Genomic DNA, 23,874 nt, shown 5'->3' with positions numbered 1-23,874 from the left:
TGATCCCTTTCCTTGTTCCTCTCCTCCAGTGTCTCTCCTGGTCGGGTATAAAAGAAAGGTGAGCAGATCTTCCTGTTTGGAGAGCCTAATCACACAAGTGCCAGAAGTATAATGGTTCTTAGCCATCCGTGAGAACTTTTATGAAGTCAGTTCGACATGTGCATACAGATGGCATGATCTTGCTTAGAGAGAGGTCAGGCCTGCCATCCACAACTGTAATCTACTTATCTTGGGAGCACAATGGTGGGGGCAGGAGAGCTTCCTTCCAGATGGTGAGTGCTAGAGTTTACTGGATATCTTTTTAGCACTTCAGAGAATGTGCTGAGGAAATGATCAGCACATCCGCAGCAAAAAAGAGTTTAACGGATATGGTAATAAAAGGAGGGATTTTAACATCAAATATGAAATGCATGGCTATGTTTCACATTTCATTCTATAACATTTGATGAATAGTTGTACTTGTTACTATATGCATTTTAAATTCTGGGGCTGAATTTGAATTAATGTATCACCCTCTATATGCGCACTCATAAATGTCAATATATTTTGTAAGACTCTATCATTAGCAGAAGTTCCACTTTACAAATGTATACATATCAAGGCGAATATTCATTCTTAGTTTTTATAGGGTTATTGTTTTGCTGCAGTAAGTGATGAGTCTGAGAGAATTAAAACATTAATATATACATTACTATTCTTAATTCCATTGTTTCAGATAAATACATGTGCACACTGATGTTCAATTGATAAACGCAACTAAATTATTGTACAACCAAATACGCAATTAAGCACTGGAATGTTCACAGAAATGTGGTGGAGGTGCTGATATTGAAAGACATTGATATATTACTGTGTTTCATTTTACAGGCACAAGGATGACCAGTTTTCAGAGGCTTGTACAGTTATTAGTGATTAATGTGGAGCTGGGTAGAATGCAATTTCATGTTGTATTATGGTCATTTCATCACACTAATTTATATAATCACTCATGCCAAGGGATTGAGCTCTAGAGTGATGATACCTGTGCAGCGGCTATGAATCTTAGACGGTCACATGGTTGCTACATAACTTCTGCTACTATGTCAATTGCATGTTTACATTAGAGAGGTTGAGGGTGAGTTTAAAATTGTATTAATACAGCACAAGCGGACAGTGGGTATAATCCCATTAGGCTTAACTGCATGCGCACACCAAAATAAAGACTCTGCCCTTAGAACGCTGCTACCTCCAGTCACCTGTAGACCACAACCTTTTCTACCTATAACATAATTCAGCAAACAAGATAACCTTGGCTGACAGGTAAAAAAATTTACATTCTCCCCTACACTATTTCAGATAAGGTAAGCAGAAGTACACAGAAAGGTTACTTTGTTCCTGATGAAAGCCCTGTGATGTCGCACAACAGGAAGGGCAGAAATATAATGATGTTTAACAGAGATGAGGAAGGTGAACTAATATCATCTGATACCTCTCTTTTCAGCTTTGGATCCTATCTTTATACAAGGTTAAGAGTTAATAAAACTACAGTATTTATCATATTTCCAAATTAATTTTAACCATTCCCTTGAACCTACTCACATCCAAAAAACACTTGCTCTCAATAAGACCTCTGGATGATTCTGTCTAGCTCTAGTTGGTAGAGGTAAATGTAATGATAATTGTGTTTTGACCACTGACTCCACGTTGCACTTAGCCTAGCAGCACACTGTCAGATTAGTGACCACCAACTTCATATTGCCTATTGACTTTATTTTAGCATTAGTCACTGCCATGTTAAAAGCTGCAAGTAATTTTCCATGCTCACGTTATACAATGTGCTCATGTTTTTATTTTGCGTTTTTTTTCCTCACCAAGGGCTTAGGCTGATAAGAACGTACTAAGACAGCAGGGAACGGTTTTGTTTTGCTGATGGGCACCTTGGGATTTTGGCCAAGTTCCGACGTGTTCTTTTCAAAGCTGGCCTAAAGTAATCAGCATTTTTTGAATAATAAACCTTTGAGGAGGGAGTTTCTAGAATTCTCCTCTCCTGTTTGTTCAAAGTATAAGAGGCAGAAACCAGATTGTCCGGGGAGTGATTCAGATCTCGGACATGCTCAGGACACTGAGGTGTGTTATCCTTCCCGTGAGGATGCTTGATGTCTCTCTCCACGATCGATTCTGGGATCTAGCGATCTGATGCTGAGAGGAGGGAAATGAAGCAGATGTGCCCTTGCCTCATGGTGGTGCATATTTTTTAATTCACTATTTGCTTTGCAGTGTAATATAGATACATATATTTGGTGTGTATATTGCAGTGGAGAATCATTTGAACCTGGTTTCATTTCATTGCTGTGACCATTTTTAAACGTGTGCTTTCAGCACGCTGACCTTCCGTTCCGAATCTTGCGAAGTGAATTAATAAATCCCTTCTTTAGACTAACTAGCACATTCCAGAGATTTCTGTCAGTGGATGTGTGTTTCAGCTCAGTCATTAGTGAAGGAAAACAGTAAAGAAGGCCCCCATGACAAATGCTACCACACAGTGAGGGTGGAAAGTTTGCACCTTTTCTCACACAATGTATATCAGAGGAATATAAGTAGCCTTTTTAAGAAAAGAAGAGTATTTCTACGTTTTTAGTTGTATGAATAGGGAAGACGTATTGGTGTGACTCTATAATATCCTCGTCCTTTCGGTAGGTTAAGTACACTTGCAAAGTTCTACCATTGTACTTTTTAAACACTGCTATTAACATCTGCAGTGCACTACAAAACCTATATGGCAGTCAGGTAGCAGAGGAGGGTTCTCAATTAATCATGAGTCCTATCAGAGCAGGGCTAGCAGGGGCAGACAAAGTGACTGAAGGGCATTGTCCCATGTCTAAAAACTGTAAACATGTGGCCCAAACATCACAGCATTCCAAGGACAGAAATAACCTCTGAGTTGTCACCAGCTCAGTACACAGGTATTGCCAACCGATGACCTAGGAGACTGGGTGCACCATCACAGGAACTGCCAGCAGATGTCGGTGGTTCAATGCTATTAGATGTCAATGAGCAGCACAATGTGCAGAACCCATAGCCTTCATCTAAATACACTGTTGTCAAAGCTGATGTTTTGCATTCTTTTTGTGTGCTTCATGCAGACCTTATATACATACTGAAGCTTTAAAGTTTTGTTTACTTGTCTATGGTAACAAAACAATGGGTACACTGTTCCAACAAAGCATAAGGGGAAACCTACATGTTTAGGAGCAGGAGCCTTCACACATCCAATCGGATGTCATGCTTCATCATCGGGGATGCTCCTCGTCAGACCGGCGCTGCAATGCCTGACGGGCTCTCCATGAGGGGGCTCTTTGCCGGAGATCTTTTATAGTGACTGCGTGGTAGAGTGTGCTAGTGGATGATACCTTGGAGCAGACACTAATTGGGCAGGAGAGGAAAATCTAAAATTGGTTCTAAACCTCAACAAGCATCACCATTTATTTAATCAGCAAACAAATGATTAGGCCAAGGTTAAAAACAATATGAAAGTGGTAATTGAGAGATCATGCTCAATCACTTTCCTAGTAGGTAAAGAGATGGAAATTATCACATGTCCTCTAAACAACGGTCAACATATTTTGCGTCCAGCGGTCCAACCGGATCCTAATACACTTCATCAGGATCAAAAAAAAAAAAAAAAAAAGAAAAGGGTAACTTCTCCTAAAGCACTATAATTAAAAAAAAAGACACTAGGTGAGGTAGACTGTATTGGAATGGGTGGATTGGATTGGGTAGGGTTGGTGTAGATTGGAGTGAGGTAAATTGGACTGGATTTGAGTGGAGTGGGGGAATTAGAGTGGGTCAGATTGTTTCGGATTGGAGTGGGGCAGATTGCTTTGGACTAGAGTTTGATAGATTGCAGAGGGGCAGCTTGTTTTAGATTAGAGTCGGGTAGATTGTTTTGGATTGGAGTAGGGCAAGTTGGAATGGGCCAGACTGTTTTGGATTGGAGGGGGCAGATTGTTTTGGAGTGGAGTAGGGCAGATTGGAGTGGGGTGGATTGTTTGGAAGTGGACTGGATTGGCAGGGATGTGGAATTTAATAAAATGTCTACTTGTCCATGGGACAGGTTGCTTCTTAAATCTACTTATCTTGTAAAAAAAAAAAATCTACTTGTCCCTTTGGTGCCATGTATTATGGAGACAAATAATGGCAGCAATCTCCTTGTGCAAGAGCTCTGATAATAGCCTCTCTGATTATGCCAGGGCTACTACTAATACTTGCAGTTTCAATCCCTACTATAGTGATTTCCTTATTTTGCCACCTTTCCGCAGATCTATATACTGGGGCTGGAGAAAGCAGTTAGCAATAGTTCCAGGGCTAGACTGCCTTTGAGTTTGCAAACCTCCAAACCTACATGTCTTAAGGATTTTCACCAGCTCTTCTCTAATTTTTTCCCATAGTGAGAAAGGCTGGAAATGTACTCCTGACAACGGCAGAAGTAGAAGTTCTTCCATGGTGGGGAAAAAAGTGGATGGAGGGAAAGTGAACTTGTAAGCGCTCAACAGATTTTCACGTCAGCAAATCTACACATGTATATTTGTTTGTGCTAAAATACATTTAACAAATATTTTCTAGGAGTATGATTTTCTGGTCTAGTTCTGTAAGCTCTTGTGAATTCATGAAAGCAACTAATTCAAAGATGTATACCTTAAGTGCACTTTTGTGACTTTCTTTAAGAATTGGGTCCCTAATAAGGTCTAGTGTTAAGAAAGGCATTTTGTTTTTATGGAACTTTTATTTCTCTCTCTATCGGCTGGCTTTATTGTAAGTGATTGCATTCTGCTCTTCCACAAGGAGAATATTGGCACACAAAGTAGGTTTTGTTCAGTGCCAGAAACTACTGTGGGGTAACGAAACTGAAGGGGCCTCCCTGCAAAGAAGACAGAGGACCCCGCCCTCCAAACTCACTCAGGGCAGTGTAGTGTGGTCAGTTATGTGTATCCTTTGCGCAATAGCTTCAGGCTTTAGGCCTTTGTGCGCTTTGCCCTGGATGTATTTTATTCCTTTGCTCGCAGCTAAGAGCCTCTGTGCACTTTGCTCTAAATGCTTTTTATTCGGCTTCGTACTGTTATTTTTCAAATAACCAGTTCTACGGTCTTGTTTTATTTTTTATATCACACTGTTTAGCCTACTTCAGCACTGGAGTTCTCAATAACACATTCCTGTTCACTCTGTGCTTCAGTCAAGGATACAGTCTGGTACATTTCCGATAGACGTGGTAGGAGTTTAGTCTTTGGCGTTCTTGCGTAGGGACATTTTGTGATCACGCTGACATGTTAGTTATAAAAACACTTTCTTGTCCCAATACAAGCAAGAGGGAGATTCCGACCAGGCAACTGCAACTAGACGCTGACTGCCTTGTTGCAGATGCTGAACCAGATCACAGGCCTTTGCTCAGGTATGAGGGTTGATGTCTTCCCAGGGATTCTGAAAGGCAAGTTAGAAGCTTAACATGCTGTGCTCGAAATAGAACTAGCTGAGAGAGAGTAGAAATTGTTAAACACCATGATAGCGTTATTCTTATGTTTCACTCTCCTCGTGACTATTTCAATCCTACTGTGTTGTATGGTTCTGGTTATTGCGGCTCACGCCTTAATATCTAAAATGCAGTCGTTTTATTAAAATATTATATAAAACTTAAACTGCCTTTGTCATTTGTATATGAGATCATACTGTAAATGAGAGATTTGGTTTGGATCTGAGTGACCACGACTTCCCTGAGAAGTTCCAAAGATGTCATGCGCTCGGCTGCCCAATCATCTCTTCCCTTTGGGAGAAATGAGGCACTGCTAGTTAGCCGGAGCAAAACCGGGTTTAGGGTGACAGAGGTCCTTCCAAGTGGGTCCGACTCAGTCCCCCACACTGTGAACGATCCTGCTGCCTAGAAATCCAGTAGTCTCATTTAGGATAATGAGAGCCCACGCGACATGGCGCCGCCAACGATTGGTCTGGCTCTAATTTTCGGGTCCGGCTGACTCTCTCGGTCTCATATATATATTGACTCCTCGGTTCCGTTAACGGAGAGGTCCGTGGGGCTGAGGATTTCCGCCACCACGGGATAGGTGCATCCTATTACTTAGTGGTCGGTTGTTCAAGCTTGAACTCTGAAAGGAAAACCCCAATTTTGGTGTGCCTTCTCTGACCCAGTGCTGTTTTTATAATGGCGAATCCTCAGGTAGTAAACATTGCGCTTAATATGCGACAACCGCTCACAGGACATCTGATACCACATGGTCTGACGATCCAGGGGGGGTCCGGTCACTTTTGTGGTGGACGCCCATGCAGCCTATAGAACAGAACTTTTTTATTCTTGGGTCGTATTTCCAGCAGTTGATGGGAGTACAAACACTTTTCATGAATACACTATTGCAAACGTCCCTGGACAGTACAGGGCATATGCATACTTAGAGATACCTTTATCTTATCAAGAACACCATAACTGGCTTGATGGCGCCCTCCCACACACAGTAGCACAAGTTAGGTTAGGTCCGCTGAGTAATGATGGTCCGACCTGGCCTTTATTGGCTACATACACACCATATCCTGCGATTGCTAACTTGACAGTGGCTGACGTTGGTCGTTTATATATAGACTTAGCTACTACATACAGAAGACTGGTTCAGTTTGTGATGCAGACTTTAAATACTAATGCAGCGCGTGCTGCTCCGGCGCATCCACATGCAGTGGTTCCGGGTATCAATCCGGCCACTGTACACTCAGTTATAGGTAAAGCACCGGCTAAACGTGAGGAAACTCCATTTTGGCTGGCGCAAAAAATTAATACACTGGAAGCAGTATTTCCCCATACAGGACCTCAGGATAAACATAGAATATTGACGATGTGTTTGCCGTATGGAATGGTTCTTACTGTGGACCATTGTAATACCTGGGGCACGGTGTTTTCCGCGCTCTTCACTACAGCACACGGTACACCAACTTTGGCTAATCTACTGGAAGTGCTAAAACAAATTCAAGATGAATATGGGGCTGCCCCAGCCTTGGATTTAGGGATGCAGCTGATGGGCAATTTTTCCGCAGTTTATTCTATTATTTTGAGTAATCTCAAGGGAGAGGCAGCGGCGCTGGCTGTGCGTATGCGTCTTCGAGATGTTCCGCCACTTAATCAGGAGCGGGAACTGCCGAGAATAATAGCAGAAACATATTCAAGTATCGGTCGTGATAGCCTTGGGGCTAGACCGCAAAAACCCCAATTACAGGGTAAAAATAGTAAAGATAATCCTAAACAACAGCAACCTGAGGGTACTAAAAAGCGCTGGGAGAAAAACAACAGACACCTAAGAAAGATAGGGGACAATCTCCGCAACCGGAGACCCCGCAGAATAGGTATAATCTCAGGAATAGGGATAATTTGAAGACGCCTGATAGATATCAATATACTGATACACGGCAATCTCGTTCCTTTCAGGACTCCTCTGAAAAGAGAAGTGAGAGAGGTGGGCGGTCAGAGCGGAGAACAGAGTACGTGAAACTGAGACAGGAATCACAACGCTCAACAGAGGTTTCTGTCAAACAAGAAAAGAAACCGCTGACAGGGCCCTCTGGAGGAGGGCTGCGGGCCTTTGTTACACTACTGGTTGCAATGTGTGCTTTTTGAGGCCAACTTTTTTCTTTTCTTTTTGCCAGTGTTTGTTACAATGGTGAGGGCCTGGCAGCTCCCACAAAAATAAAGTGTTACAAAAGCCATGTCAAAACAAGACACCCATTGACGAAACCAAAAGACTCACAAAAAATGTCAGATTGGTTGGCTTTGCCAGTGCTTGTTTATTTTCATGCTCCCCATAATATTGTTGAAAATGGCTACATTGATTTTCCATTAGGAATAGTTTTTGAAATACCAGCATGCATTGAAGTGTTTTTTTTCCCCTACTGGCATTTTTTTCTGAACATTTTATTTTGAAAACAAAGAATCGTCACTCTTGCTTACAAGCTTCTGCAGACATTTGCATATAATCAGAGAGCATTCTGGGAGCATTATACTTAGCCTCATATTGTTAAACTTTTCAAATGTTTGTACACTTTTTTTTTTTACTGGAACTGCTGTCAGTAGTGCCGTGTGACCTTAAAACATTTATTTACAGCGCTCACCCTAATAATGAAGGCTTTTAATTAATGAACCATAAATACAAGCTCAAACAGCATTGACATATGGACACACATTACCTCCACTGCAGACAATTCCCCTCTTTGTAAACTGGCAGCCAAAGGGTTTATGCTGTAGGGGTCTGGGCCTATTTGTCCAAAGGACAAACTAAACATGAAAACCTGTTGCCCTTGACCCCAAACAATATGTCCTGGGCATCAAGCGATAGGAATTCCACATCCCTGATTGGAGTGGGGCGGATTGTATTGGAGTGGGGCAGATTGTTTTGAACTGCAGTGTAACAATGCTTTGGAAGTCAGTGGTAGATTGTTCTGGAATGAATTGGGGCAGGCTGGCGTGGGGCAGATTGTTTTGGTTTGTACTGCGATAGATTGGAGTGAGGCATTTTGTTTTGGATTGAAGTGGGGCAGACGGTTTTGAAATGGAGTGGGGCGGAAGGTTTAGGAATGGGGCAGATGGATTTGGACAGGAGTGGAGCAGATTCTTTCGGGTTGGAATGGGGCAGATTGAAGTGGGGTAGACTGGAGTGAGGTGGAATGGACTGGATTGGGGTGGGGTGGATAGTTTTGGACTGGAGTGGGCTGGTTGTTTTGGATTGGGGCAGATGTTTTAGATTAGAGTGGGGTAGATTGTTTTGGATTGGAACGGGGTAGATTGTTTTGGATTGGAGTGGGGCAGATTGGAGTGGGGCAGATTGTTTTGGACTGGAGCGGGGTAGATTGTTTTGGATTGGAGTGGGGCAGATTGGAGGGGCAGGATCGTGGTAAGGTGAACTGGACTGGTCTGAGGTTGAAAATACTGGAGTGGAGGGGCTAGAGTGGGGCAAATTGTTTTGGATGAGATTAGGGCCAATTGTTTTGTACTGGGGAGGGGCTGACTGGAGTGAGGCACACTGCTTTGGATTGGAGTGTGCAGATTGTTTTGGACTGCTGTATTGGAGTGAGGCAGATTGGGAATTAATGGGGGCAGATTCCAGTGGGTGGGTTGGGATAGAGTGGGGCAGATTGTTTTGGACTGTAGTGGGGTGGGTGGTAGTGGGGCAGATTGTTTGGGTTTGTACTGGGACAGATTAGAGTGAGGCAGATTGATTTGGATTGTAGTGGGGCATACTGTTTTGGATTGGAGTGGGGCAGATTGTTCTGGATTGGAGTAGGATGGATCTTGGTGAGGTGGACTGGATTGGAGTGGATAGAGTGATTGGAGGGAAGCGGATTGTGTCGGATTGGGGTGGGGCAGATCGTTTAGGAATGGGATGGGGCAGATCGTTTAGGATTTCTGTATTTGAGTGAGGCAGATTGTTTTGGACTGAATGGGTCTGTGGGCTGGAATGGAGTAGGGTAGAGTGGATTGGAGTGTAGTGGATTGGACTGTGGCTGATTGGAGTGGGTCAGATTGTATTGCATTGGAGTGGGGCATTTTGTTTTGGATTGGAGTGGGACGGATAGAAGTATGGCACATTGTTTTGGGTTGGTGTGGGGAAAATTGCTTTGGATTGGAGTGGGGCAGGTTGAAGTGGGGCAGATTGTTTTGGATTGGGGTCTGGCAGATGTTTGTGGATTGCAGTGGGGCAGACTGTTTTGCGTTGCTGTACTGGAGTGGGGCAGGTTTTTTTTTTTTACTGGTGTGGGTGGGTTGGGAGGATTGGAGTGTGATGGAGTGGAATGGATTGGGGTTACTGGTTTGGATTGGTGCAGATTGTATTGGAGTGAGTTGGACTGGGGCGTACTGCACGGTTATGTGTTAAGGTATAATTTTAAACAAAAGAAAGCAAAAATGTTGGTTTTGCCTATTTAGAACAAGATAATAGTCATCTTTTGAAAACAGCACACACGAGCAGAAACAAAACATGAGTGCAAAGTAGGAAAAGAAGCTTTGACAAAAAAAAAAAATAAGTTAACAATAGAAAATACAACTTTTCCGTTTTTTTGGTCCAGCTGGGCACGTTTTTGTCAGTCACTAGCCTTCAGTATACAGGGCATTAGAAATTAATAAAAACATAACATGCGTGCAAAGTAAGAAAAGACTATTGCAGGCTCAACTCTAAAAATATGTTCAGGATCTGGGTGTGAAAGTTTCTCAACCCTGTAGACCATACAATCTTGGAAAAAGAGGTTTCTGATACAAAAGGCTATTACATTACAAAAAACAAAAAAAAAGAAAGAAAATGCAGTCTTCCAGGTAAAATATGAAGATCATGAGACCTGTTCTCATTGGAACAACATCTAAATCAGGGGATGCTTCGGGGAGTAGAAGAATCTAAAAATGAATCCACTCAATGCATGTTCAGAGCACTACTGGGGGCTGCCAACTCAGAAGAGGTCAAACTAAGCAGAATATATAGAAAGACATATAAGACAACATAGACACCAAACACTGGACATTTTGACCAGAATCCACCATTTTTTATTCAAAAAGGGAGTAATCTGTTGAAAGCCTCAAAGGCTAGGACCGTGAAAGCTATCACTTTTACTGTTAGGGACCTGAAAGCCCTGGCCAAGTACCTGATAACCTTGGACTCACTGGGGAAATTGAGGGAAGATGACTGCCACCTCCAAGACACACTTTTATAGAATAGGAATACATGGAGGGTATACTCCCTGCTTTCCCAATTCATTTCTTATTTTCTGACAAGATTTAGAGAGTCAGGGTGGGGATTCTCTTTGCAACTCATGCAGGTTGCTCCTCAACCAATTTGTATGCAAACAGAGAGAAGATTGTTATTGTTAAAATGTTTCTTGAGAAATAGAGCAAGATCTATCACCAGAGTTTATGCACACAACCCAGGGCTAGAACCCTTTCTATGGTTCACTCCCCAAAAGCTTATCATACAAGCTACTAGCATCGGTTTACGGATAAGAAAATGGACAGGACAGAGGTTTGGGGGTTAACAGTCCTGTTGAGAGAAGCTCTGCAATAGATAGACAATGCAGGTCCTCAATTACACTTGGCAGTCATATAACCCAACTCAAAAGACTATGCACACTACTCACAGAAGTCATACTCAAGCATACACATGTATTTCCGATTGCACGCTCCAATACACAGTACAGGGAGTGGAACACAGAATCATCGCCCTTTCCATTCATGCCCCAGTAAAATGCCAAATAAAATGGGATAAGTGGACAGAGACACAAGAGCTTTTATGGCGTATGAAGTATAAGCTTCTAGTGACCCTGCTTGAAGGCTGCATTCAAAAGAAACTGGAGAATTACCATCAATGTAACGATTCAGAAGACAGCTGTATTGTCATGTCATGTGGCAGTCTTCAGTAGTGAGGGGACATTTGATAGCAGAAGGAGCCCAACTTAATAAAAACAGAGAAAGGAAAGAACAAAACTCCAACTGGAATATATGGTAGCAGAGGTTCAACATAAAAATTATCAGTTGCTGTAGTTGTGGTATAAGGTCCTGAATATACAAAGCCAGCTTAAACTACTCTACCTCAAGAAGGCAAAGTAGACAATTGTTGTATCAGGGTGGTAATAACATATGAAATGTACCTGCATCTCAAAAAAGTAGGAGGTAATACAAGCCATAAAGGCACTCAAGCCTCCAAAAAGCACCAGATTCTGACAGTTTTACAACAAAGTTTTTCAAAACCTTTTGGCCCAAAATAGTATATCTAATTACAAGATTCTTCAACTTTTTTGCTGACTCGACAAGGACTACCTCCACCTTTGGTAGAGGTGGAAATATTGTTTTTCTTTTCCCCTCAAACCAGTAAGAGATAGGGAGACTGTGGTTCATATAGACCCATTAACACAGATGTTAAAATATACACTAGGATTCTGCTGACAAGACTGAATAGGATACTCCCACAGCAAATACATCTAGACCAGTACGGCTTGTTGGAATGTGGGTGGGTTTTGCAGTAAGTCATAGATAATACAAAGAAAGTGACACACGTGATAGATGCAGAACACAGGCTCACTAACAAAATGATGACTGTCTCCCTCAATGCCAAGAAGGCCTTCTATAGGGTAAATTGGTGTTTTCTTCGGGAGGCATTGAATGTATGTAGGACAGTCTTGCATGTAGTCTGGGACAGTTACACAGCATCTACTGCAACAATTAGGATTAAATCTCAGAATTGCCAAGTGAAAGAGGTACAAGTGAGGGCGACGCTGGGTTGCCTCTCTCTCCCCTCTTTTTACATCATAAATGGGCATAGAGGGTTCTAAACAGTCCCGCAGTCACAGGGATCTGGCTGGGTCCAGATTTATTTAAGCTCACCGCCTTTGCTAATGACAGTTTTTGTTTTTCTGTCAGACTCGACCTCCTCTTTCACAACACCGTTGAATGACCTAAACCCGTCTAGTAAGGCATTTGCATTTAAATTAAACATCGGTAAATCAGAGGCCCTAACATCATGTTTTGTCTTGTCACATACTGTCACCTGCATGAAAAAGTATATTTCAAGTGTATGAATCATCAATAACATATCTGGGCATAAATATCACCAACCTCCGTAAGAAACTGATTGCTACAAATTATTTGCTCCTTGCAGATTTAATTAGAGAAGGCCTTTAATTGTGGTGTGACGTGCACGTTTCGTGATTAGGATGTGTAACACCAGTCAAAATGACTGATTTCTTGAAAGGTTTTACTGTGAGGACGGAAACTGTACCGGGAAAGCCACGCCCACCGGAACTAAGCACCACACACGGCCGCTGCCGTTGCCGCTCCCCTCGTCGCGGCAGCCATCGCAACGAGGATTGCCCCCAGGACACCGGCGCATAGCGCATAGCCGCAGCCGCTGCTGCGGCCGCAATGAGGATTGCCCTTCTGTGGTAAAGAACGCGGGGCGTCTTGGCCGTCAGCGGTTTTAGCCGGAGAGACGCGGTCAGGTTTGAATCGGCGTTTGGAACACATGCCGGTAAGGGGGAAAAAAACATAAGGGAAAGAAAAACTTTGCAACGCACAGGGAAACTATCCCGAGCTGGTGAACTTTTAGACTTTGTTGTTGTTTGGGGAAGCAGGGAAAAAGATTCTACTCTGGCTTTCACCTAAGGGGAGAAAGGGTTCGAGGAACCTGGGATATCCTTTTTGACTACTAGTGGAACTGCAGCAAACCAAGCACTTCTCCTCACCGGCACCAGCGGCTCCTCACCGGCGCCAGCGACTTCTCACCGGCGCAGCAGCTGCGTCACACGCCCGGGCCTGCGGGAGAGCGCCGAGGGACGATCCCAGGGGCCAGGAGACAGCCCGGAGACAGCTGAGGGGGGCCCCTGAGACAGGCTGAGGGACGACCCCGGGTGCATAGAGAGCGGCGGAGGGGCGAGCCCGGGAGAGGCAGAGGCCCCTCAGGACCCAGAGACAGACTGAGGGACGACGCAGAAGCCTCGGGGTAACCCCGGATTTCCTCGGGGGCGACCCGACCCCCGGTAGGCCCCTCTGGCGCCCCATCGTCTCACGGGCGGACTGAGACCCTTGGAGGAGAGCCGAGAGCGCCCCCGGAGAGACCGCTGACCCGCAGACCCGCTGTGTGCATGGGCAGCCGGTGACCTGCGCCCTCCACCGAGACTTCCACGGACCCCAAGAGCGCCTTATTAGACCTTATTACACACTCCATCATCTAGAGGGACCCGAGGAGCCAGCGACCCGAGCACCGGAGACTGACTGTGGCACTAGAGAGAGATCCCGGAGACTGACCCCCTCACCCCAGACTGACCCAGGCCACGGGGGCACCGGAGAGAGGCCCCGGAGACTGACCCCTCACCGGAGACTGACCCCGGCCTCAGGGGCATCAGAGACCGACCCCGGGCACCAGAGAGAGAGAGATTGGGTACCAGAGACTGCTCCCTGGCACCTGAGACAGGACTCACATCAGAGACTGACCCCGGGCACCACACCCCGGGCACAAGAGACAGACCCCGGGCACCGGAGACAACCAGCCGCGCACCCCCTGCAGGTCACAGGGCTGCCGGTTCAGACCACCACTTCGCGGCCGCCGCCGTTGTAGGCTGCCTGCTAAAACACGCTGGGAGGACTACAATATCCAGAATCCTCTGGGTTTCCTGTGCGCCAAGTGGCGCGAAAGTGCTGTTACGCCCCTCGGGCCCGGGCCCTTAAATTGTAACAAGGTACACCGCACCGCGGGGCGTGCGGCGCCGGGTAAAGGGTCCTCTGTGGCCCTCTGAGGCTTGAAGAGACTGGACTGGGCACGGGACTCTGCCCAAAACTGTAAATTAGTTGTATTACATCTTGATTACGTGGTTTTGTGTTTTGTATTGCTGAATTATAGCTGGTGGTACTTACTGCAACCAACCTATGATGGCTAACTGTAATAACTCCGCCAAAAATCTAGGGGCTACTATGCTTGATAAGTACCTGGTTAAGGTGGTTAAAAAGATTAATAGCGATCGCAGAGTCTCTCTAGGGAAAGGAGGTTCCCCCGTTCAGACACACCCCAGTTCCTCCCCACATATAGTGTCTACTTTTGAGGATCTGGGCTTCAACACTGACAAGGATATGATACTAACTGAGGCACAGACACATTCTAATCCCTTAGACTCAACGGATATAATTGGCGAGAGCCCCGTGGTTATGGCAGTGACTCCCCCCCAACCAGCAAGAGCAGTTAGGGCTTGTAGAAAGTCGCTGGGCAAAAGAGGAGTGGGGAAGGTCAGCAACCCTCGAAAGCCCCCTGAAGCAAAAACCCATACTATTAAAATTAAAGGATTAGACGGGGGATCTGATAAGCCAGTGGGTTGCTGTCATAGCAGGCAGTATATAGAAAATATACTGGCTACAGTAGAGGATAAGTTAGTGACAAAAAGGGCTGAAATTCTTAGCACATTATTGCTGAAAATTGAAGTACTTACCCAAGAGGTTCGTAGTCTGAGGGTACAAGCAACATCGACACCAGCAGATGTACTAACGGTACCTCTAGATTTACCATCTGGAAATTGTGTTGAGCAGGCAATACTCGCGGGCAGCAGTTTAAGACATAAAGCCCCATGTAACGAAACAAGTTTGGAGGCGGAGCCCACTATACCTAGGGAACCCGAAGTGATTTGAGGGTCCCTAGAGGGTAGGCCTCAACCAACTCGAGTCCATAAGGAAGCAAGAGTGCACAACAATAATTATAATGTTAGGATTGATCTCCCACCGGAGGCCGCTCCATTTGTATGTATATTGTCAGGAGTCCCAGAACTTAGTTCAGGTAAAAAAAAGAAGGTTACAATGACTTAAAAAACAAAGTAGCCTTCTGGCTTACTAAGAATAGACCCCTCCCCCCTACCATTGATGGTAAAATCTTAAATGTGAGAAGGGTGGGTTGGCTTGGCCACATGATTAAAGATATCCCAGGTGATCTGGTAATAGTTAATTTCAGGAGTATTAATGTGGTCCCATTTTTGAAAGGTTGGTGCTCCCAACTTGCAGATGGACCAATAGTCACGTGGGAACTACTAGATTTTTATCCTACGGTGTATCCCGAGGTGAAGGTGCCTTCCCAGATTAACAAAAATGTCATTAACCCTCCCAGGGGTTGGTTCGCACCAGAAAGCATTGAACCCTTGATTACCGCCGGGAGATATGGGCCGTTATCCTGCCTAGATGAGAATGATTGACTCATCGGTAGAGAAGAAATAGTTAATTTAACTATATTGAAATCCCCCCACATATGAGATATAAGTTGGAAGGCTATTGCCACAGATCAAAGTTATATTCCTGACACTACCCCTGTTGGTACATTGTCTGCATTACCCAATCTTAGTACGGACTCACCCTCTGCTTTAGCTGAGCCTGTTGATTTGTTATCAAGGTATATATCCTGGAATATAGCCGGTCTGGAGTCCAGCCAGTGTATTCCTGATTGGAGGGGCTTCATTGATCAGGGCGATATAATTGCATTCCAGGAAACATGGGCTATCACACCGATATTTCGGGTGGGGTATCTGAACTTTAGCAAGCCAGCAACTAGAGGCCAGAAAGGGCGTCCTGTTGGAGGTCTTACAATCTGGGTCCGCCAAAGTGCGGGTGTAAGAGTTGAAGAAGTGACAATTGATAGTCCAGACATAATTGCCTTAAAGATAAAGTCCAACCAAGGTACAAACATCCTGTTGGTTAATATTTATGTCAGGGGCCTCCAGGGAGGAAGGGTTTCTCAGACCCTCCTCCTGTTGGATGACATTCTATCAGGAACAACGACCGATGGCCACAAGATTGTGATGGGGGATTTTAATACTTGTTTTGAGCCTTTGGGTATTGAGGACGGCCCGCTCACTGAGGATGAGGATCTATCCTGGGGTATTCCCCAGCTCGAGTTACCTCCGATTGCTAAGTGGTCGAGCTCAGCCACCTATATCAAGGGGCTATGCCTGGATATGGGTCTAAGAGCTGTTAACGGAAGGGTCAAGTCAGATAGGAAGGGCAGGCATACGTTCAACAACGGCAGACACAGTAGTCGTATCGACTATATTTTGGTCGATGTGAGGCAGTGGTTTGCAGTTGTTGATATGCTAGTTACGGAACGCCCAGAGAGCGATCATGATCCGCTGGTTTTGACCTTAAGGGATTCCAGCTTTCAGAGGTCTGAGGGCAGTGGTCCTAATATAACAGAAAAAGAGGTCATTGTGAGCAATGATACGCGCAGGGTACGCTGGCCCAAAATAGCTGTGGACGCTGGGGCCCGCAGGGCGATAAGAACCTTAGTATCTAGTTCTGTGGAGCTTTTAAACAATTGTGGCTCACAGGACGAGATTATCAGCGAACTTATACGTACCCATTCTGACTTGTTTCAGGAACTTAAAAAGTTGTTCATCAAATTTATCCCTAAACAACCTAGGACCAAGAAATATTCATCCACTACCTGGTTTGATAAAGAGTGTAGCAAGACCAAAAGAGTTCTCTTTGAGGCTATTAAAAACAAAAATCATAGCCAGATTAGATCTTGTAGAAAACTCTATAATGAGGCAAAACGCAAAGCAAAACAAAAGTGGGACGAGGAACGCTGGCTTATGCTGTCAGAAGCCTGTGGTAAACGCAATATGCAACAGTTTTGGTACCTCATAAAATGGGGTATCTCGCAGGACGCCCACTATAGTCCAGCTTCTGTCTCTAATCATCAGTGGGTAAAAAATTTTGAGGATCAGTTTAAGTGTCATACAGTAGAAGTGACTATACCCTACTGTCTTGAGCCCGTCGAGCCGTTAATATTCTCAGCTACTGAAGTTACCAATTGCCTGCAAAACATTCCCAAAGGGAGGGCCCCTGGCCCAGATGGTATTCCAGCTGACATTTTTTTGGAAGACCAGGACCTGTGGGTACCTTATATACTTCACCTGGTGAATGCAGTTGCAGCAGGCGCTAAAATTCCTGACTCATGGTATGGGGCAGAAATCCTTCCTATATACAAGAAAGGCGATCGCTCAGTACCCTCAAATTACCGGCCTATCAGCCTTATTGATGCGATCCAAAAAATCATAGCGCCTCATTTTAGGGAGGATACAGGAATGGATAACAGACTCAGATATTTTGACTCCGTTGCAGGCGGGTTTTAGACCTCATGTAAGCACCCTTGATCAAGCCTTTCGTTTTGCCCTTTTATATTGGAAAACAGTTTTTTTAGGTAAGGGCAAGTTGTATGCAGCTTTTGTGGATCTAAGATCTGCATTCGACTTGGTCCCTAGGACTAAATTATGGGATTGCATACTGGAACAGGGAATGCCCAGGGCTATAGTGCGACTCTTAATGAATCTTCATGCATACACCTATGCCCAAGTCCGCTGGGGTAAGCCTGGCGAGGTTACGGACAGGTTCCATGTTTTGAAAGGTGTTAGACAAGGATGTGTCCTGGCTCCCACTTTGTTTTCCCTGTTTATCAACGGGGTTACCAAATATTTTGCAACACATCCCACGGATGCTCCCCAGATAGCGGGAATGAAAGTACCATTGCTCATGTTCGCGGATGATACCTTGTTATTATCAAAGACAAGGCAAGGGCTCCAGCAGGCCCTACTCAGATTTGAGTTATTTTGTGACGAGCATGAGCTAGAAGTAAATGTTTCTAAAACAAAATTCATGGTACTAAGAGGTCGAACACAAACTGTGGCAAGGGTTAAAATGGGTGGTGCTATTCTTGAGCAAACTAATGTATTTACATATCTGGGTGTGCATTTTAGTGATAATTTTAGTTGGAAACCCCAGATTGATATCCAAGCACTTAAACATGTTCAATTAGGCGGTGCCCTTCTCAAGGAATATAAAAGATCATTTACCCGCCCGATGTCCCCACTTATGGAAATCTATGGGTCAAAAATTCTTCCCTCAGTCTTGTATGGGGCAGAGCTTTGGGGTTATAGCAATCTGGACCAACTGATGCTGGCCCAAAATAGATTTACAAGAGGGGCGGTTGGTCTTCCGAGGTCATCCCCACGCATCCCGCTCCTTTATGACCTTGGGCTCCAACCGGTGGAAGATCAAGCCAGATTTCGGCCCTTGGCCTTCTGGCGGAGGTTGTGGTCTACCCCAGAGCTGTTATTATATGCGAAAGCATGCCTCGAGGTAAGGGACACCCTAGGATCCTATAAGATTGGTTGGTTTAAGGGTGTTAGAACCACCCTTTGTGCCATGGGTCTAGGTGCCCTTTGGCACAACCTAGACTCAGCTACTTTTCCTTCAAAAAAAGAGCTGAAACAACTATATTGGGAATGGGTGGTAGGCATAAGACACTCAGCCCTTATAGGTAGTTCCCTTACAACAATATTTGTACACGTGAAAGATGTCTCTGCAATTGAAATGTATTGGGATGTTATTACAAAACCTATGGACCGCAAATTATATCACCAAGTTAGAGTGGGCTCAATACCTTTAAGGTGTTTAACCTCAACCTGGGGCATTGGAGGCCCAGACAAATGCCCATTGTGTACTGAAATGCGGGAAAATGTGAGCCATTTGTTCTTTGTCTGTCCATTATATGCTGCCCCAAGGAAGAAGTGGCTGGTACCCCTATGCAAAAGTCTGGGCACTCAATCGGCCGAGACTGCTTGTAGGATTCTTAAAACTGATCTTTCACCTACTATAGCAATAGGGGTGGCCAAATTCCTGGGGTGGGCATGGATAATTTGTTCTAAACTACTAAAACAGTTATATGTTTTAGATAAGTAAATTATCTTGAACTTTAGAACTGAGTTTTTAAAGTAATGTATTTCCTTTTTTAATATGTTAAAATATTTAACAAATGAAGCATTAGTAGCTTTTATGAAATATTGTATTTATTGTTTTAATTGCTAGCACTGGTAATTTTATAAGTATTATGACGTATAGCATGTCTTTTATGATGAAATATCGAATAAAGACCTCATTGACTTGACTTGACTTGACTTGACTTGAAAAGATTCTATTTCTCTTCTCGCCCTTATCAATTCATGTACCTAGCTGAACCCTTGCCCAACTCCAAAAGGCATGTCTTAACTTCTTATGTGATGGGGAGAAAATGGGGGTTCGTCTCAAATAGAGAACTATAAGGGCTGGGCCCTTATGTACCATAAAACAATAAGGGGTGGGCATCCTGGATCTCATTTCTTATTATAGAGCATTCAGCTACAGAATATGCGGAAGTGGTCGAGAACAGAAAGTAATCAAAACAGTGTTGTTTTCCTGACCATGCACTTGAAGGATTGTCTTTACTAGAACTCGTATTTAGAAAATCTAAAGAGCCGAAATGGCACTGGGGTCTGCAGCCCCAGAGCCAATATTAAAGGTCAGGAAAAGGATTAATAACACAAAGGGGTTAACAGGTTTTCTTTCCACATTCACTCTTCTATTCGGGAACTCTGATTTTCAACCAAAATGATTAGGGAGGTGTTTAAAGCTGAGAAAAGAACAGAAGTCTAAAGTGAGGAGACCTATTTAGCACCATTAAACCACTTAAACAAAATTAGGTTTGGCTTACGCCTGGAGATGATGAGAGGTTATTTGATTGACAACTTTGCCAATGGACTTTGTAACATTATCAGGGCAGAGCAACGAGGGAACTCCGAGAAGCTCTTACAAATTGGTGACACAGATAAACATCTGACTTTGAAAATATAGCTTGTACTATGATTGCCAAAGCTGTCAAATAGAGTTTTCAGAGTTCACAGAAGAAGGGAATACACATCTCGTTAACAGACGAGGAATAGGCTAACATCATAAGTCACTTTTATAGGACAGAATTAAGGGTAGTGGGTGGAAGCCAACTTCAAAATATTAAACAAATCGCACTACATGCCAATAAATCTGCACAGATATGTTGAAATCAGTATGACAGCTTTGGAGGGTGTGAAGGTGAATGTCCCAATATTGTGGCACAGTCCTAAAATATATTGCTTCTGGAGATAAATTCTTGATAACATATTTCAATAAAGCAACTTTAGAATTCCTTACTTGGCAACGAATGCTTTGCTGAAGTGAACACCAGAGACCAAATGGGGGTTGTTGAGGAGTACTAGGAGGATTGTCATCTTAATCTTGCTAGTACCCAAACAAACACTTATTGGCAGGTAAAGGTAGTTATAACCCCTGGTGGCACTTGACTTGTACCACAGACTATGGAAAAAAATGGGCTTGGAGAAAGTATCTAACAAATAGAGGAATAGGGCAGAAATTTTCAAAGAAATGTACTGCATTGCTCAAAGTTTTCCTCAGAAGACAGCAGATCACTTACATGCCCAAGAGGACGGTGCAGATTCTACCACAGGAGATGTCCCATCTTTTACAACATTGGGAAGTCTGTGAACATCAAATTAAATGAACAAGCCTCTGATCAAAATGGTTTCCTGTGATTCTATAGTTTTAAGAAACGAGGCACTTACAAGCTAGGAAGGTGGGTGGGCTATTGTCTTATTACAGGTGATGTTTCTATTTTTTTCAAACAACAATGCATTGAAGCTTGAAACAAAGACACTTGGGTAAGTGAGGAGTGGTTTTCTATTTTTCAACCAGCTCGTGGGACAACTTCAGATTTATTTTTGCTAATGTGCTATGTTGTCTATCCCTTTCTAACAGCACTCAAATGTCACCATTCCACAAAAAAACACTAACGCTGAAAGGAGTAGCCGATTACACTTAGTAGGTGTGTGACTCAGGTGATTGCTTCTAGAGATACCCCCCTAAATGATGTGTCAGTGTATAAAAACTTGGAACGTACATATAGGCTGGAGAGAGAGGAAAGGCTTGTGTTTGATTCAAGACAAATGTATATCACTTCAGTAGGTCTTATTTGAACAGCAGACAAAACCAGAGGCGAGGTGAACATTGCAGTCCATGTTCCTCTTGCATTTTCATTCATTTTACACAGACCACAATGCACTTGAGTCTAGAAACAAAACATATGAAATGTCTCCCAGAAATCTCTGTATTGTGCAGCCTCTGTATTGTGCCATTTTTACCCCAAGCCTCCTGCTGGATCTAATCACGTCCGGGTGACATTCCCCTATATATCACATTTCCATATCAACTCTGATCTCTTTCAATCTAGTAGGTATTCGTGAAATGTTATGTAATGTAGGTGATCATCATATTTTAGGAGATCCCAGTCATCAAGGGAGAAGGAAATAATTCAGAAGATTAAGTGGCTGGCACAAGAGGGTCTGCCGTGTAAAAGATACAATTAAACAATATAAAAAAACAAGTTGCACACTTCAAAAAGCACAATTAAGACAATATTAAGAATCACGTGTATGTAACTTGGTTAAGAAAAGTTACCAAGACATTTTATTAACAATCAAAGTCTTTATATGTCATTGATGGTATTAAGCAAACGCAGTCCAAAATCCAACTTGACAGACCGTTATATTCATTCACCTACTTCTTAGTCAAGTTCTACAACAATTGTCCTTCAATATACTTAACTAAGTGGACTGTGGTTTTCATTTGCTCTCCGCCCCATTACCCCTACTATTTCCGACAGTCTTATAGGATGACCACTGATATGCGGTTACTTGAATCACAGTATTTTGCTTCTGCCTCTTCTTCATGTACACATTTCTGTATGTCTGTTTGCCAACCTCACTTGACTGACTAGTCATTTTCTCCTTAGCACTGGTCCTGGACCACTTAAGTAGGGGGAATTATATTTACGGATTCTTTTTCAGTCTGCACTGTTTTACTCAAAAAGACAAACATTAATTTTGAGTGAAGTGTCCTTTACCAGAATATTACTTAAAAACGATTGATTTCAGCCACCATAATTCATAACCTTCAGTCCTATTTTTGCAAGTACTACCAGACCATAAGGGCTCTCCAACGTGACAGAGCAGTTTATAACACTTTAATTTCATCAAATTTTAAGTGGAGTGTTTTCATTTGCTCTGAATGCTCGCACTTCTTACATAAATTAAATGTGTGGGTTCGTCAACTACCAAGATCCAAAGATGCAAAGTATCAAATTCTACCACTTTTTACTTTTTCGTTTTCCTCCTTTCTAATATCATTGCCAGTTTATAATACTTCCCCTTTTTATTTTTACTTACATCATATATACTGGCTTACTAATCACAGACTGCTAGCATATACTTATGTCTGCTCATTCTTTTTTCACTACATTTGGGAGTATATTTTTAAATTGGACTTTTGCCTAGTTAGAGTTTCCAATGAATTGTGACGAAAATTAATGGTTTTATATTGAAATGGACTAAACTGGGACTGTTCAGGTTTGTAAACCTTTGATGTTTAATATTTTCAAATCTTGATTCGCCATTTTTGCCAAGAATATGAACTTTAAGGCGAGTGATCAATTGTGTTGTAATCAAATATCTCGTCTATACAACTCTATGTAACCACACGGCTGGTTTTCCCTGGCATTCCAAGACACCATGTCTTCTTTTCAATACATGATTCCCTTATCCTCAGCCTTCTTGCAATCCTTGGCTAATCCATAACGGACACTCCCTTGATATTTCAGTCATGCCTTTCATTTTAACATGCACAATATTTACTTTTATCTTCTCTTTCTATTCATGTGTTTTATGAATTTTCCCTAGCTTTCTAGACCTGGGTACTACACTTTTAGCCATACCTCATAACCACATCTCATTTTTTTTACTTTGATCCAATCATTTTCACTACTTTCTAATTCGTAACGATTCTCATCTTTCTGTACTGTCTGTCATTTCTTAATTTGGGTGATTTGGTAAATACCGATTGTACATATATTTTTCAGCCTTAAAAAAAGTTCCTTCACGCATGAAACGTGTCAATCTTTTGTGCAACTTCACAACACTTTAGTCATCATATTCACACCTTACTATTTCACAACAGAAATATTCCAAATTGATAAGAATATTTTCTGTGGGTCTTTTGCGTCCTATTTCACATCGTATTTTAGATAAGTAAGTCTGCTTAACATTCACCAAATAAGCAAAAGCCATTTGATAATTAATATAATTCCTTGTAAATTCTTCACAACTTATTTACAATAGCCTTGACTCTTTTTATAGTCTTTATTGCGCTGTCTAGTTGGGGTGTGCAACTTTGTTTCCTACTTGGCCTACTGCAATGTCATGAATCAACCAATATCATCACCAGTGAATTGTCTTCAACCTCCTTTCACACAGTGAACTTCCCAACATCCTGAATTCTCTCAAGGTTTCCTTTTACAAAGACAACATTCTACCTTCCTCCACTGTATAGTCTCTTAGCGAAAATGTCACCTCACCCCTACTCAGCATCATCAAAACCTTCCTCAGTCAAGTTAGCTTTCCAATTGTCCTTGAGACGCAACAGATCCTCCCCTTGCT

At 43.1% G+C, this 23,874-nt stretch overlaps 1 protein-coding gene across 3 annotated transcripts in view; it reads right to left on the bottom strand.

The window, feature by feature from the left end:
- Positions 1-23,874, bottom strand: part of ZNF276 (zinc finger protein 276) — a 227,403-nt gene that overhangs the window by 202,182 nt on the left and 1,347 nt on the right. The window lies entirely within an intron of this gene.

This window comes from Pleurodeles waltl, chromosome 12 (genome assembly GCF_031143425.1).
Source record: "Pleurodeles waltl isolate 20211129_DDA chromosome 12, aPleWal1.hap1.20221129, whole genome shotgun sequence".
Taxonomy (NCBI): Eukaryota; Metazoa; Chordata; class Amphibia; order Caudata; family Salamandridae; genus Pleurodeles; species Pleurodeles waltl.
This window is presented reverse-complemented; position numbering and strand designations above follow the sequence as displayed.